We start from the raw sequence: 15,379 nt of genomic DNA, 5'->3' as shown, positions 1-15,379 counted from the left end.
TTGTTGAGAGCGTTTCATGACGACTTTCAAGCTCCTCATACTTAATATGAAGATTTTTTATGTCTTCAATTAAGGACTGAGATCGAGTCATTTCAGCGTCCAACAGGTCATCGCTTTTGTCTAACAGTTTTTCAATATGTTCCATAGCTTTCTGTTGTTTAGTGACAAGGGAAGCAAGTTTTGCATAGCTGGGTCCAAATTCATCACCAGATTCATCATCACTGGATTCAGATAGATAGCATTCAATTACCTTAGTATCATTTGCCATAAGGCATGATGCAGAAGATGATGATTCTGGTTCGAAAGTCATCGCTTTGAGTGACTCCTTAAAGTCCTCGAACCGAGGATCATGACGAGTTCGACGACCCTCATAGACCTCCGAGAGACGATCCCAGATGAGCTTTGCATGATCGAGATGCATGACATTCCTAAACTGATTTTGAGATAGACAGGAGCAGATGACGTCCTTCGTCGTGAGGTTGAGAAGAGTGTACTTGCGAATGTCATTAGCTTCCGCCATTTTGCACAGATCGGTTAGGCCAATCTCAGTGACGGTCCACAGCTTGATGTTCGTTGCCATGAGGCGCTTCTTCATCATGGCCTTCCACTTGGGATACTCGTGACCGTCAAAGATGGGGCATGACACAGTCTTCATACCTGTGGTCGACATAACTGAAACTCCAGGCGGTTAAACCAAAATCACACAGAATAAGGGAGTACCTCGCTCTGATAGCAATTGAAAGTGTGTTATATCGACTAGAGGGGGGGTGAATAGGCGATTTTTATGAAAGTCTTCAAAACATGGAATTTTCAAAGACAAATGATAGAATTGAACCTATTTCCATGCAGCGGAAGATAGACTACACTAGACAGACAATAGTCAAGCATTCAATGAAGTGAAACCACACTGACTAATAGTAGCTAGGCAGTAAGGATCAGGTACACAGTGAAGACAAATAGATAAAGCAAATAGGCACTGACTTTACAAGAGCCAACCGTAAATAAAGAGATGAGAAGGATAGAACTAGTGTGCGTGACGAAGACAAAGGTTTGGTAGACCAGTTCCAACTGTTGTGACAGTTGTACGTCTGGTTAGGGCGGAAAGGTATTTAAACATGAGGACACTCAGTCCCGGACACTTAGTCCTGAGCACACAGCTCAGAACACTTAGTCCTATCCGTATTCCCCTTGAGCAAAGGTCACACAGACCTTGCCCAATCACTCTGGTAAGTTTTCAAGGTAAACTTCCAAACCTTCACAGACTTCATTCACTGGCGATCCACAATGACTCTTGGATGCTCAGAACGCGACGCCTAACCGGCTGGAGGATTCACAGTCCTCAAGTGTAATAAGTCTTCAGATCACACAGACAAGAAGACTTAAGTGACGCCTAACACTCTTTGGCTCTGGGTGGTTAGGGCTTTATCCTCTCAAGGAATTCTCTGTCAAAGGCTTCGAGGTGGGTTGCTCTCAAACGACAAAAGCCATACTTTGACTCTAAGCAGCCAACCGTTTATGGTTGTAGGGGGTGGGCTATTTATAGCCACTAGGCAACCCGACCTGATTTGTCCGAAATGACCCTGGGTCACTAAGGAACTGACACGTGTTCCAATGGTCAGATTTCAAACACACACGGCAACTTTACTTGGGCTACAAGCAAAGCTGACTTGTCCAACTCTGAACAAGATTCGCTCTCATAGTCTTCACTCGAAGACATAGGATTTTGGTTAAGCATCACAATAGTCATTCTGACTGGTTTTCTTGGACCCCACTTAACAGCACGGTGGTTCCTATGACTCAACAAAGAAGAAAAAGAACTATGAAAGATCTAAGTCTTTGCGCTCCATAGTCTTCATGCGATGTCTTCTCTTGTCATAGTCTTCAAGGTGAATGTCTTCACTTACCACCTTTGACTTCAATGTCTTCATACATTTTTAGGGGTCATCTCTGGTAGGAAAACCGAATCAATGGGGGACTTCTACCTGTGTTATCCTGCAATTCTCACAAACACATTAGTCCCTCAACTAGGTTTGTCGTCAATACTCCAAAACCAACTAGGGGTGGCACTAGATGCACTTACACATGCTAAGAGGGTTATTCTTAGGTGTGGCACCCCGGCTCAGAGAAACCTGAACGCCTCGTATTCCAGCCCAGAGATCGACGAGAGGTCTTCTGGAATACGACACTTCTTAGACAAGAACAAATCAGCTCTATTATTACAAGCTATAATGATACGAGGGGATTACATCGGCACGGCGACACTACCGCCTGCCACGGTTGCTCTATGCAAGCAACAGAACAACACGATGCAGCAGAATAACTCTAGCAGCAAAACAGCGACGATGGTGGTGAACTCCACTCTGCAGGGACTCTGGCTGGAACGCTTATTCTAGCTCGCACGAACGGAAACCATGACAAGCAATCAAGCAATCACGACCTGACCTGCAAACTGGCATGACACGCCAGGTCAGTAGATTGAATGTACTTGCAAGCTCACAATAACCAGAAGCATTCAAGACAAACAACAGCATGGCAATTACAGGTTAAGCAGGAATTATCATGAGATCATCAGGATAACATGGCATGAACAACATGAATATGATACAACTAGAACAATGTGAACATGGCACGAACATATAAATTTGACAATACTAGCATGCAACATAATGACACTATATGCACCATTTATTCTGCTCGGATTGCCTCGTAACCATCACATGCATCACTTACCAACCTCGGACATCACACAATCATCTCAGGATCAAATCAAGCTTGGTATAAACAATACTGTAGTAATCATTAAATGACCAGAAGGAGCTTGACCTTTACCCACGATTCTCGCACAACATCACAAATATCCATCAACTCGGTATCCTCGATACCAAGATGATCATCTCATGATCACGAACGGAACCACTCTTGGTTCAATGGGTTACCTCGTAACCAAACGGTGATCATGCACGGATCACATAACCAACTTATCTCATCATTGAACCAGGATTGTTATTAATCAAGTTATTATTAATACTGTTGACTCATAGTGTGGCCGACACGAATTGGGCCCTTATCCACGGGCATGGCTATCGATAGATTTAGTATACACTCTGCAGAGGTTAGTACACTGTACCCACGCCACGGAACCCATGGCCTCGCACTCCCATTCGGGTGGACCAACGGCGTTTCGACAAAACCGATCTACTGCCATGACACCCTCCCAGCCACTCCGACCAACTCCCCTTTGGTCTATGTCATGGGTGGCCCTGTGCCTACCAAGGGCACCAACGGCCACCGTCGTGGCAAAACATAAACGGTCCCAAACGGGGACAATGGATCCATAGTCAACAACGGGCACATAAGGCTTATGCCGTCCTACCTGATCAGGGTAGCGCCCGTGCATAACCTTCCCTCGTCGGAGGCACCGACAAGAGGCATGACAATAGACCCAGTTAGGAACTTTCCAATAGGTAAGCGTGGTTGCACTGGTCAGCTTGATATGGTGGCACCATGACTCAGCCAACAGTTGTACAAGTTCAATTTAATCCGGTTAAACTTGAATGCAATATGCTGAGCCATGATAGAATAACATGATGCAATTACAATGCATGAGCGTGATATCAACATGAGCATGAGCGTACAACATAACTACCGACCATATCAACAATGAACCATATCCAACTGAGCATGGCATAATGACGAGCATGAATATCACAAGTACAACCCTACTCATAGCATAACATGACCACTAGCATCAACAATAAATACCATGCAAGAACACATTAATAACATTACCGAGTAAACACTTAACCAACTAGCAACAAAGGAACAATGCATATTAACAGTACTCGGTAACCGACGTTATTCATGCACGAAGAACATGACCAACCCAACATGTACTACTATCAAGCATGACAATATGAAAGTACTTATAACAAGTAGTTCATGATAACAATGTGCAAGAAAGCATAGCATGGCGGTAATCACTAATCCATAAGCATAACAGAACTAACGACAATAGTAGCAAAACAAATATACAATTATTAAAGATTCAAGTTGAAACCAAAGCTACTGCATGGCTATCATGCAAATGGTGGTTGTGGCTTGCCTGGGGTGGAAGAAATCACCGGGAAGAAGTGCGAGAAGCTCGCGGAAAGAGTCACCATAAAGCGTTCTCTCCTAGAGGGGGCTGATTTAGTGCAAGGGAAAAATGGTCATTTTCACAGTGTCAAACCATAGTGAAAATGAAATCAACGAACGGGCTCGATGAAACGAATACGTGGGCTTTGGATTCACCTCAAACGGAGTTGCGAGCAAAAAGTTATAGCCCGACGAAGTTCAGGGACCAATCTATAAAAATATCTCTACAAACAGGCCCCTAGAGGATAAAGCAGAAAACGTATTTCAGACAATACACTTTCAGAACCGAGAAATGTATTTGGAGCCGAAGAAGAAAGAACGTACGCATTTGGAAGTAGATAAACACATTCTGTTCCAAAGAAGAGCATAAGTACGTTTTCACTAACCAAAAGCGCACTGCACGGAAACTCGTTTCCACTTACTGACGTGGCGGGGCGGGGTCAATGGCTGAGGCGCTGATGCGCGGGGCCCGCGTGGTCAACTCTCTCCGGCCTGGCCTTCTCCTTCTCTTCCCCGACGCGCACACAGTGCAGAGGAGGGGCGAGGCAGCAGCGAGGCCAGTGCCGGCCCGGCCAACTCCGGCCACCCCGACTAGAGTGAAGGCACCGGCGGGCGCGAGGCAGAGCGCTGCTCCCGCCTGGAGCAGCTGCGGCACCGGAAGAGAAGCGAGTCCACGGCAATGGGAGGAGGCCAAGACTGGGTGGCGGCTAACTCCTGGGAGGCCCGTCCAAAGGGGCTCCGGCGAGAAACTGAGATGAGGGGAGGGTCGCCGGAGTGTGGGGAAGATGATGGTTGTGGCTATAGGTGGAGGAGGGCTCGGCTTCACGCGAATTTAGCTGGAGCACCGCGGCGGCCATGGCGTCCTAGAGCAGCGAGGAGGGGCTCTAGTGCTCGTGGAATAGGTTGGGGTGGTGTAGTGGGGCGAGGCGAGGCTGGTGGCGAGCTCGGAGGGCGTCGGGGGTTCCTTATATAGGCGGCGCAAAGGCACGACCTCGGGTGCCGCCGCTCGCGTCTGGCCGAAGCTCTAGCGAGGCTCAGCAGGCACCGGGGGGGCACGAGAAGGCGACGAGGGAGGTGCGGACGAGCTACAGAGGTGCACAGGGACGAGTAGAGCTCGGGGACAAGAGGAGGAAGAAGCCATGGTGCGAACAGAGATGGTCGACTACAGATTTCTCGTGGGCGCGCGGCGACGAGCGTTGACGGAGGGGCTTACCGGGGGGGGGGGGGGAGGAGATGGCTCCAGGAGGATGGCGACGACATGGTAAAACTGTTAGACATGATCATGGGCGCGAAGACAACGAGAGGAGGAGGGGCCCGAGCAAGAAGACGCCCTGGACGCGGCCAACGCCAGCAGAGCACGCACATTGCATGCCAAAGCTCATGGTCACCGCGTGCACTAGTGCACACAATGCCACACAGCAGGCCAAACGATGTCTGGGGGTTTGTCCTTCCTGGGGAGGTTGCAACTGAGGTGGTAGTTCGGTGAAAAACGCTTTGGTTAAATGGTAAGCATCCTCTGAAGTTTACTGCAGTAAACTTGAACGTGCACTGGTGATTTACAGGGACTTGGTTGGGTCCAAAAAGTTTGTCTGGGGTGATTGGATTAGGAAGGACTATAATCCTGGTAAGTTTGAGAAGAATTAGACCAAGGATTAATACACTTGCTTTGCAACTGATCCAAATGGTCCAGAAACTAGATCAAGACGGTTCACTCACATGGAGAAGCCAATTGAGCTAAAATTTCATACCAATTGGATTCACCAAAATGGTACTTCCTTCACAGCTATTTTCTCTGTCCAAAAAATTGAAAAAAATCCAGAGGAATATTAGCTTCATGAATTGGTCCATAATTTGGTGGAGAGTGTTTTAATGGTCATGAGAATGCTCTGGAAAATTTTCAGGCAAAATGAAGCAATATAAAATGTACTTGCTTCACAATGTGAAAATATTGCCAAAATCAAAGATTTAGTCCTCTGCTCACATATATCAAAGGATGGAGCTGATATTTGTAAGAGGGTCATGATTTGAGCACATGAAGGAGTGTGCAAAATTTTAACTCATTTGGACACTCCTAGCTAATACTTCCTTCACAAAGCCTTCAGTCTGGCAGAAACTTTGAAAAATCACTTAGGAAGTTTGGCTTGGCAAATAAAGTTGAATTTTGGCACAGGTCAATTATTTGGACACGAAAACGTTTCCAAATAGTTTAGGGTCAAATGGGAAAATATAAATAGCACTTGCTTCACAATGTGCCATTTGGGACAGAATAGGAAATGAATTTATTGAGCATGATGAGAAATATGGCCAATGAAATATTTTGCCATATTTCAGGAATATATGACCCAAACAATTTATAAGAATTATTTGGGGATTTTTGGATGGGCAGAAATATAGGTTGCTTCACAACCTAGGGCAGATATGGTTATTCCTTTAATAGAAAAGGGATATTTCTGAGAAAAGGAAATTAGGGTTTGGTCATGGAGTTAAGTGACATGATCTTGGCAAGGTTTTGAGAATGATGAGCCACTTGGGAGGGGAAATGAGGATGATTTCCCAGGTGGCAAGGCCATAGAACCACTCCAAAAAGAAAAACAGAGCAAAAACCAAATAAATCAAAAGAAAAAGAAAAGGGCCAAAATCCAGGTTGTTACAACTCTTACCCCTTTAAAGAAATATCGTCCTCAAGGTTTGGTTGCTCAGGGAACAAGTATTACTTGAGGACACTGTTTCCCACTCGGGTATCCTTTTTCCTTTATTTATTGTTTCCCCAAGAATTTCAGATGATCAACTTACCTTGCTTTGGGGTGGTTTGCTTCACCATTCCCCATATTCTGACGGGTCTTTGCTCATATACCAATTCCTTTTTACTGACGTTGATTCTCCATACCTGTGGTGATATCCAATGGATCTAAGCATAAATTTTCTTTTGGTCCTGAAAACCTTTTTACTTCTGTCATGGGGTTGCTTCAAATAAATATAGGCCTTCTGGTTTTAATGAATGCTGAGAATTAATCATGGCCATATTTTGATGGGATCTGACTGCTCATAGGTGGTACTGATTTATTTTGATTTACCCCTTTGGCTCGAGCACGAGATAGGTACCAAGGATTCGACTGCCTTTTTTCATGAGCAATATAATGGTGTATGGAGTTATAGCTATGGCATACCCAAAATATTTACACCTTGAGACTGGCTTGCCAGGGGGGGGGGGGCTGACGGACAAATGTGTTTCCTGATAGACTGACCATGCATTTTATTCTGTTGGTGAGTATACCGGGTCTGAGATGATTGTTCGGCATTTGACTTTATCATTTTGTCGGTATGCCCATTTGGATTTTCCACACTAACCATTCCAAGTGGGTCAGCGGGATATGATGTCCTTGTAAAATAGAGTAGGCCGCTGAGGGTATGCCTTTGTGGATCCGTATGGAATTGCAGGCTCCAACTGATTTGGGGTATCTGGACCCTGATGGTTGTGCAAAAATCATCATACCTTTGCTGTCATTCTCACCCTTTAACGGTCATGATTTTCTTTGTGAGGATACCTTACTGGAATACCTTGGCCACACCTGTCCTTGATCCTTCGTATGACCAGGGATGTGATTAGTGCAATATTTTTGACATTATCCCTTGTGCCTGTTTTCTGACCTGGGTCCGCACATATATGACATAGAATCAGGACTTGTAGCGGTACAGAGCTTGTTGTTGAGGCCAATCATACAAGAAGGTGACAAGGTTTTAAGGCATCTCCTTGTCAGTTGCGGGAATAATGACCTTGATGACCATTTTCAAGACTGTTGATTCGGTAAAGTCATCCCCAGATCTTGTCAATTATAATTCATGGGATGCATCTCTGCTTATTTTCCTTGCCTGAGTCGTCAGGTTGTGGGATCCTCACTTTCCTTAGGTATATCTGCTGGATCCTTGCCGCAATCTCGTATGAGTGACTAATATGACTAGGGGTACATGCTCACCATATATAAGAATCACATGCAACCAAACACTGGCTTTCTGAAGAAGACACATGCCCTGACAGATTTGTGCATCCGACCAAATGTTGCGAGTCTGATTCTTGAGCGGTACTACTTATCATATAACCTCTGAGGACGGTGTATTAGTATGATACTGACGCAGACTGAATGGCTTACGAGAGAAGCCATCAGAGTAGCTTGCTGAGGAAGACTTGTTATCTTCTGCTCAAATCTTTTGTCTGGGTATCGTGCAGAAGAAGGATCTATAGCTTACACACGAACCTTGCTCTGACTATTTTCCTGGAGAAGCCTGAGTTCCATACTTGAGAAGCTTCTCGCCGGGTTTGCTTGTTGAGAAAAAAAATCATTTTCCTCCGTCAAAAGCTTTTATCGAGGTATCTTGCTGAGAAAGGTCGGGTATCTTGGATGGGAAATTGTTCACATATCATGCTGATGAAATTTGAGGAGCCTTTCATCATAAATTTCTTCCGATAACGTGTGGAAGAAGACTGATTTTCTTACATCCCAAGATTCATACTTATATTCAAACTGAAATCTACACACACGCCCATAATATTCTGGGGCTGATTATTTGCATGAGAAAATTTGTTTGACTGTCTGCCTTGAGCATATCACATTCTGACTTTATTTCGGACGATAACATATTTCAAGCATCATGCATTGCTGAGCCAAAATTTTGTAAATGATCCATACCTTTGACTAGAAATTTACCGTTGACCTTGTACCTGACTTGCCTTGCTGCTGACTTACTCATTACTGCTGTGTGGATTTTGTACTGATGTAGACTTGAGTTATCAGTACTGTTGTTAGGAGTGCACACTAATGCAAAATTGATTATCAGCCTCAAAATCAGATATTCTCCATTTCATTGCGGTCAGCTGAGAATTCCATTCTGTTTAGCTGAGTTTCCAAATATTTGAACTCCTTGCTGATTCTTCGGGTCCGGTGTCGGTCAATGAGCAACTCTTTATAGGGAAAAAATAATGTAACACTGGGGCCCAACAAGAAAGAAGCAAAAGAAAACTCAACTAAACAAAAGCACATAACAATCAATCACTACCCACTCAAACAAAGTCACATATTACTGCTAGTCACCCAATACACATGCCTACTTAAGCACACAAATCTCGCGGGATCTCCGGTTCTACGATCTAGCATGTTGTGACGAGGTGCACAAGGACGAATAAATGTGTGGAAGAATTGGTGTAAACAGCGCTACACCAAGTGCTAGCTTAGCCAGGTAGCAACCCGGACTAGCTGGAAGGCGAGGACGTACTCGGTAATCATGTAGTGGGACACGAAGGTCGCAACCACATTATTATCAAGTGGACGGAAAAAATCCATACTCGTCCAAGAAATAGGATAGCGGGGAAAAACTGAGGCTACTGACATTGCCCTTTCTTGATAACTAAGATCATTAAGGGTTGCAACCACGACAAGAAAACCGACAACCCGGGGTAGAAGCATGGCTACCACCGAAAGAAAATGGGGCTGAAGGAAGGAATTCGCCGCGATACCTGAGCACCATTTTTGCAAATAGTGTCGGGATCACTTGGCATCACTCTGTTGGGACAGAAATGAAACCAAACACCAAAGAACAAGCAAGAAAAGAAAACTGGAGAAATGTAAAGACTGAGCTGGAGTGAATCAGGATCCGATGCCAGCTACACTCACCAGATAAAACCGTTAGCAACAAATACTAAGGCTATATGCATGTTATGCAACAAACAAATGTAGCAACCAAATGCGATAAACAAGCCGGATGTTAAACTACTGATTTCTACCGGTTTCTACCGCTCGCGCTGGCTAGGGTATCCTACAGCCAGACCTACTTTGTTACCAAGCCTGTGGCACCTCGGCTCAGAGAAACTGGAATGCCCCGTATTCCAGCCAGAGGTCGAGGAGAGCTCTTCTGGAATACGGCACTTCTTAGCAAAGAACAAATCAGCTCCATTATTACAAGCTATAATGATACAAGGGGATTACATCAGCACGACAACACTACGCTTGCCACGGTTGCTCTATGCAAGCAGCAGAACAACAAGATGCAGTGGAATAACTCTAGCAGCGGAACATCGACGACGGTGGTGAACTCCATTCCGCAGGGACCCTGGCTGGAACGCTTATCCTAGCTCGCACGAATGGAAACCACGACAAGCAATCAAGAAATCACGTCATGACATGCAAACTGGCATGACACGCTAGGTCAATACATTGAATGTACTTGCAAGCTCACAATAACCAGAAGCATTCAAGACAAACAACAACGTGGCAATTACAGGTTAAGCAGGAATTATCATGAGATCATCAGGATAACATGGCATGAACAACATGAACATGATACAGGTAGAACAATATGAACATGGCACGAACATATAAATCTGACGATACTTGCTTGCAACATGATGACACTACATGCACCATTTATTCTGCTTGGATTGCCTCATAACCATCACATGCATCACTTACCAACCACGGACATCACACGATCATCTCTGGATCAAATCAAGCTTGGTATAAACAATAACGTAGTGATCATTAAATGACCACAAGGAGCTTGACCTTTACCCGTGATTCTCGCACAACATCACAAATATCCATCAACTCGGTATCCTCGATACCACGATGATCATCTCATGATCACGAGCGGAACCACTCATGGTTCAATAGGTTACCTCGTAACCAAACGGTGATCATGCACGAATCACATAACCAACATATCTCATCATCGAACCAGGGTTGTAATTAATCAAGTTATTATTAATACTGTTGACACATAGTGTGACCGACACGAACTGGGCCCTTATCCACGGGCACAGCTCTCGATAGATTTAGTATACACTCTGCATAGGTTAGTACACTGTACCCACACCATGGAACCCATGGCCTCGCACTCCCATTCAGGTGGGCCAACAACATTTCGACAAAACTGATCTACTGCCATGACACCCTCCTGGCCACTCCGACCAACTCCCCTTTGGGCTAAGTCATGGGTGGCCCCGTGCCTACCAAAGGCACCAATGACCATCGTCATGGCAAAGCATAAATGGTCCAAAATGGGGACAATGGATCCATACTCAACAACGGGCACACAAGGCTTATGCCATCCTACCTGATCAGGGTAGCGCCCGCGCATAACCTTCCCTCGTTGGAGGCACCGGCGAGAGGCATGACAATAGACCCAGTTAGGACCCTCCCAATAGGTAAGCGTTGTTGCACTGGTCAGCTCGATATGGTGGCACCATGACTCAACCAATAGTTGTTCAAGTTAAATTTAATCTGGTTAAACTTGAATGCAATATGCTGAGCCATGATAAAATAACATGATGCAATTACAATGCATGAGCATGAGCGTACAACATAACTATCGACCATATCAACAATGAAACTTATCCAACTAAGCATGGCATAATGACGAGCATGAATATCACAAGTAAAACCCTACTCATAGCATAACGTGACCACTAGCATCAACAATAAATACCATGCAAGAACACATTAATACCATTACCGAGTAAACACTTAACCAACTAGCAGCAAAGGAACAATGCATATTAACAATACTCGGTAACCGATGCTAGTCATGCATCGAAGAACATGACCGACCCAGCATGTACTACTATCAAGCATGGCAATATGAAAGTAATACTAACAAGTAGTTCATGATAACAATGTGCAAGAAGCATAGCATGGCGGTAATCACCGATCCATAAGCATAACAGAACTAACGACAATAGTAGCAAAACAAACTTACAATTATCAAAGATTCAAGTTGAAAACAAAGCTACTACATGGTTATCATGCAAATGGTGGTTGTGGCTTGTCTAGGGTGGAAGAATTCACCGGGAAGAAGTGCGAAATGCTCGCGGAAAGAATCGCTAGAAAACATTCTCTCTCTAAGGGGGCTGATTTAGTGCAAGGGAAAAATGGTCATTTTCACAGTGTGAAACAATACTGAAAATGCAATCAGCAGAATGAGCTCGACGAAACGAAGACGTGGGCTTTGGATTCACCTCAAACGGAGTTGCGAGCAAAAAGTTATAGTCCGACGAAGTTCAGGGACCAATCTGTAAAAATATCTCTACAAACAGGCCCCTGGAGGATAAAACAGAAAACGTATTTCAGACAATACGCTTTCAAAACTGAGAAACATATTTGGAGCCGAAGAAGAAAGAAAGTACGCTTTTGGAAGTGGAAAATGCATTTTGCTCCAAAGAAGAGCGGAAGTACGTTTTCACTAACCGAAAGCGCACTTCATGGAAACACGTTTCCACTTACTGACGTAGCGGGGTGGGGTCAACGGCTGAGGCGCTGAAGCGCGGGCCCCGCACGGCAATTCTCTCCTACCTGGCCTTCTCATTCTCTTCTCCGACGCACGCACAGAGCAGAGGAGGGGCAAGGCAGCAGCGAGGCCAGCGCCGGCCCGGCCAACTCCGTCCACCCCGACCGGAGTGAAGGCACCAGCGGGCGCGGGGCGGAGCGCTGCTCCACCTGGAGCAGCTGCGGCGCCGGAAGAGGAGCGAGTCGACGACGCTGGGAGGAGGCCGAGACGGGGCGGCGGCCAACTCCGGGGAGGCACGTCCAGAGGGGCTCCGGCGAGAAACTGAGATGAGGGGGAGGGTAGCCGGAGTGTGGGGAAGGTGATGGTGGTGGCTATAGGTGGAGGAGGGCTCGGCTTCGGGCGAATTTAGCCGGAGCACCGCAGCGGCCATGGTGGCCTAGAGCAGCAAGGAGGGGCTCTGGTGCTCGGGGAAGATGTTGGGGTGGTGTAGTGGAGCGAGGCGAGGCTGGTGACGAGCTCGGAGGGGGTCGGGGCTTCCTTATATAGGCTGGGCCAAGGCACGGTCTCGGGTGCCGCTGCTCACGTCCGGCCGAAGCTTTGGCGAGGCTCAGCGGGCACGGGGTGACACGAGGAGGCGACGAGGGAGGTGCGGACGAGCTACAGAGGTATACAGGGACGAGCAGAGCTCGGGGATCAAAGGAGGAAGAAGCCATGGCACGAACAGAGACGGTCGACCATAGATTTCTCGTGGGCGCGCGGCGATGAGCGCTGGCGGAGGGGCTTACGGAGGGGGAGATGGCTCCAGGAGTATGGCGACGACGCGGTAAAACTGTTAGACATGCTCATGGGCGCGAAGACGACGAGAAGAGGAGGGGCCCGAGCAAGAAGACGCCCTGGACGCGGCCAACGCCAGCAGAGCACGTGCATTGCATGCCAAAGCTCGTGGTCACCGCGTGCACTAGTGCACACAGTGCCGCACAGCTAGCCAAACGATGTTTGGGGGTTTGTCCTTCCTAGGGAGGTTGCAACTGAGGTGGTAGTTTGGTGAAAAACGCTTTGGTTAAATGGTAAGCAACCTCTGCAGTTTACTGCAGTAAACTTGAACATGCACTGGTGATTTATAGGGAGTTAGTTGGGTCCAGAAAGTTTGTCTGGGGTGATTAGATTATGAAGGACTATAATCCTGGTAAGTTTGAGAAGAATTAGACCAAGGATTAATACACTTGCTTTGCAACTGATCCAAATGGTCCAGAAACTAGATCAAGATGGTTCACTCACATGGAGAAGCCACTTGACCTGAAATTTGGCAAGGCTTAGGGATTTGGACATATTAAGATGCTTTAAAAATTTAATACCAATTGGATTCACCAAAATGGTACTTCCTTCACAGCTATTCTCTCTGTCCAGAAACTTGCAAAAATTCCAGAGGAATATTTGCTTGATTAATTTGTCCCAAATTTGGTGGAGAGAGTTTTTATGTTCAGGAGAATGCTCTGGAAAATTTTCAGGCAAAATGAAGCAATATAAAATGTACTTGCTTCACAATCTGAAAATATTGCCAGAATCAAAGATTTGGTTCTGTGCTCACATATATCAAAGGATAGAGCTGAAATTTGTAAGAGGGTCATGATATGATCACATGAAGTAGTGTGCAAAATTGTAACTCATTTGGATCCTCCTAGATGATACTTCCTTCACAAAGCCTTTTGTCTGGCAGAAACTTTGAAAAATCACTAAGGAAGTTTGTCTAGGCAAATAAAGTTGAATTTTGGCACAGGTTAACTATTTGGACAGGAAAAGGTGTCCAAATAGTTTGGGGTCAAATGGGCAAAGATAAATAGCACTTGCTTCACAATGTTCCATTTAGGACAGAGTAGGAAATGAATTTATTGAGCATGATGAGAAATATGGCCAATGAAATATTTTGCCATATTTTAGGAAGATATGACCCAAATAATTTATAAGAATTATTTGGGGATTTTTGGATGGGCAGAAATATAGGTTGCTTCATAACCTAGGGCAGATAGGGTTATTCCTTTAATAGAAAAAGGAATATTCCTGAGAAAAGGAAATTAGGGTTTGGTCATGGAGTTAAGTGACATGATCTTGGCAAGGTTTTGAGAATGATGAGCCACTTGGGAGGGGAAATGGAGATGATTTCCCAGGTGGCAAGGCCACAGAACCACTCCAAAAAGAAAAACAGAGCAAAAACCAAATAAATCAAAAGAAAAAGAAAAGGGCCAAAATCCAAGTTGTTACATTAGGTCGAGTGTTTATTCACTCGCCATCGCACGAGAAAAGGGCGGTAATAGGGATTCCCATTCCCGAACTAAAAATGCAAATAATTAAACAAAACTCCCCCGGGACTGTTGTTGGTTTGAACGGCCCCCGTTGTTTCGGACAAGCCATGGAGTGTGATTGTTGGTGGAGGGGGAGTAAACCTTTACTTTTATCACTTGGGAACCGCCACTAGCGTGTTTAGCATGGAAGATATTGATAAATGATAGTCGTGAAGTAAATGAAAATGGTGCATGTCTCAAAATATCATTTACCTCTGTTTTAAAAACTTGAGCTCTCGCACCTCTGCAAATCACTGCTTCCATCTGCAAAGGGACTATCTATTTACTTTTATGTTGTGTCATCACCTTCTAAAACAAGCGCCAGAACCTGAGAGCACTACTATCATGACTTATGCATTATGTGTAGCTAATGTTGGGTGCATCATGATTGGATCTTTTCTACCATGAATTACAATGTTTAGTCATTGCTTGAACTTTGGAGGTGCTCTGCATTTATGTTTAGCAGTCTCAGAAAGGGCTAGCGAGATGCCACTATTGTCATATTATATCATGGTAGTTTTGACAACATGTTGCCGTTTGAGATATCTTATTATTGCTCGCTAGCTGATTGTGTCATTGATATGAGTTAATATAATCTTTAAGAGTTATTGTCGGCATGGTTAGTAATAACG

General features: G+C 45.3%; 1 pseudogene; it reads right to left on the bottom strand.

Moving 5' to 3' along the window:
- Positions 1-12,469: 12,469 nt before the first annotated feature.
- LOC147979887 (uncharacterized) lies at positions 12,470-13,335 on the bottom strand (annotated as a pseudogene).
- Between the last annotated feature and the right edge of the window lie 2,044 nt (positions 13,336-15,379).

Source organism: Triticum urartu, chromosome 3A (genome assembly GCF_056163025.1).
Source record: "Triticum urartu cultivar PI428250 chromosome 3A, HENAU_Tu73, whole genome shotgun sequence".
Taxonomy (NCBI): Eukaryota; Viridiplantae; Streptophyta; class Magnoliopsida; order Poales; family Poaceae; genus Triticum; species Triticum urartu.
The sequence above is the reverse complement of the archived record's forward strand: the minus strand, read 5'-3'. Positions and strand labels throughout refer to the sequence as shown.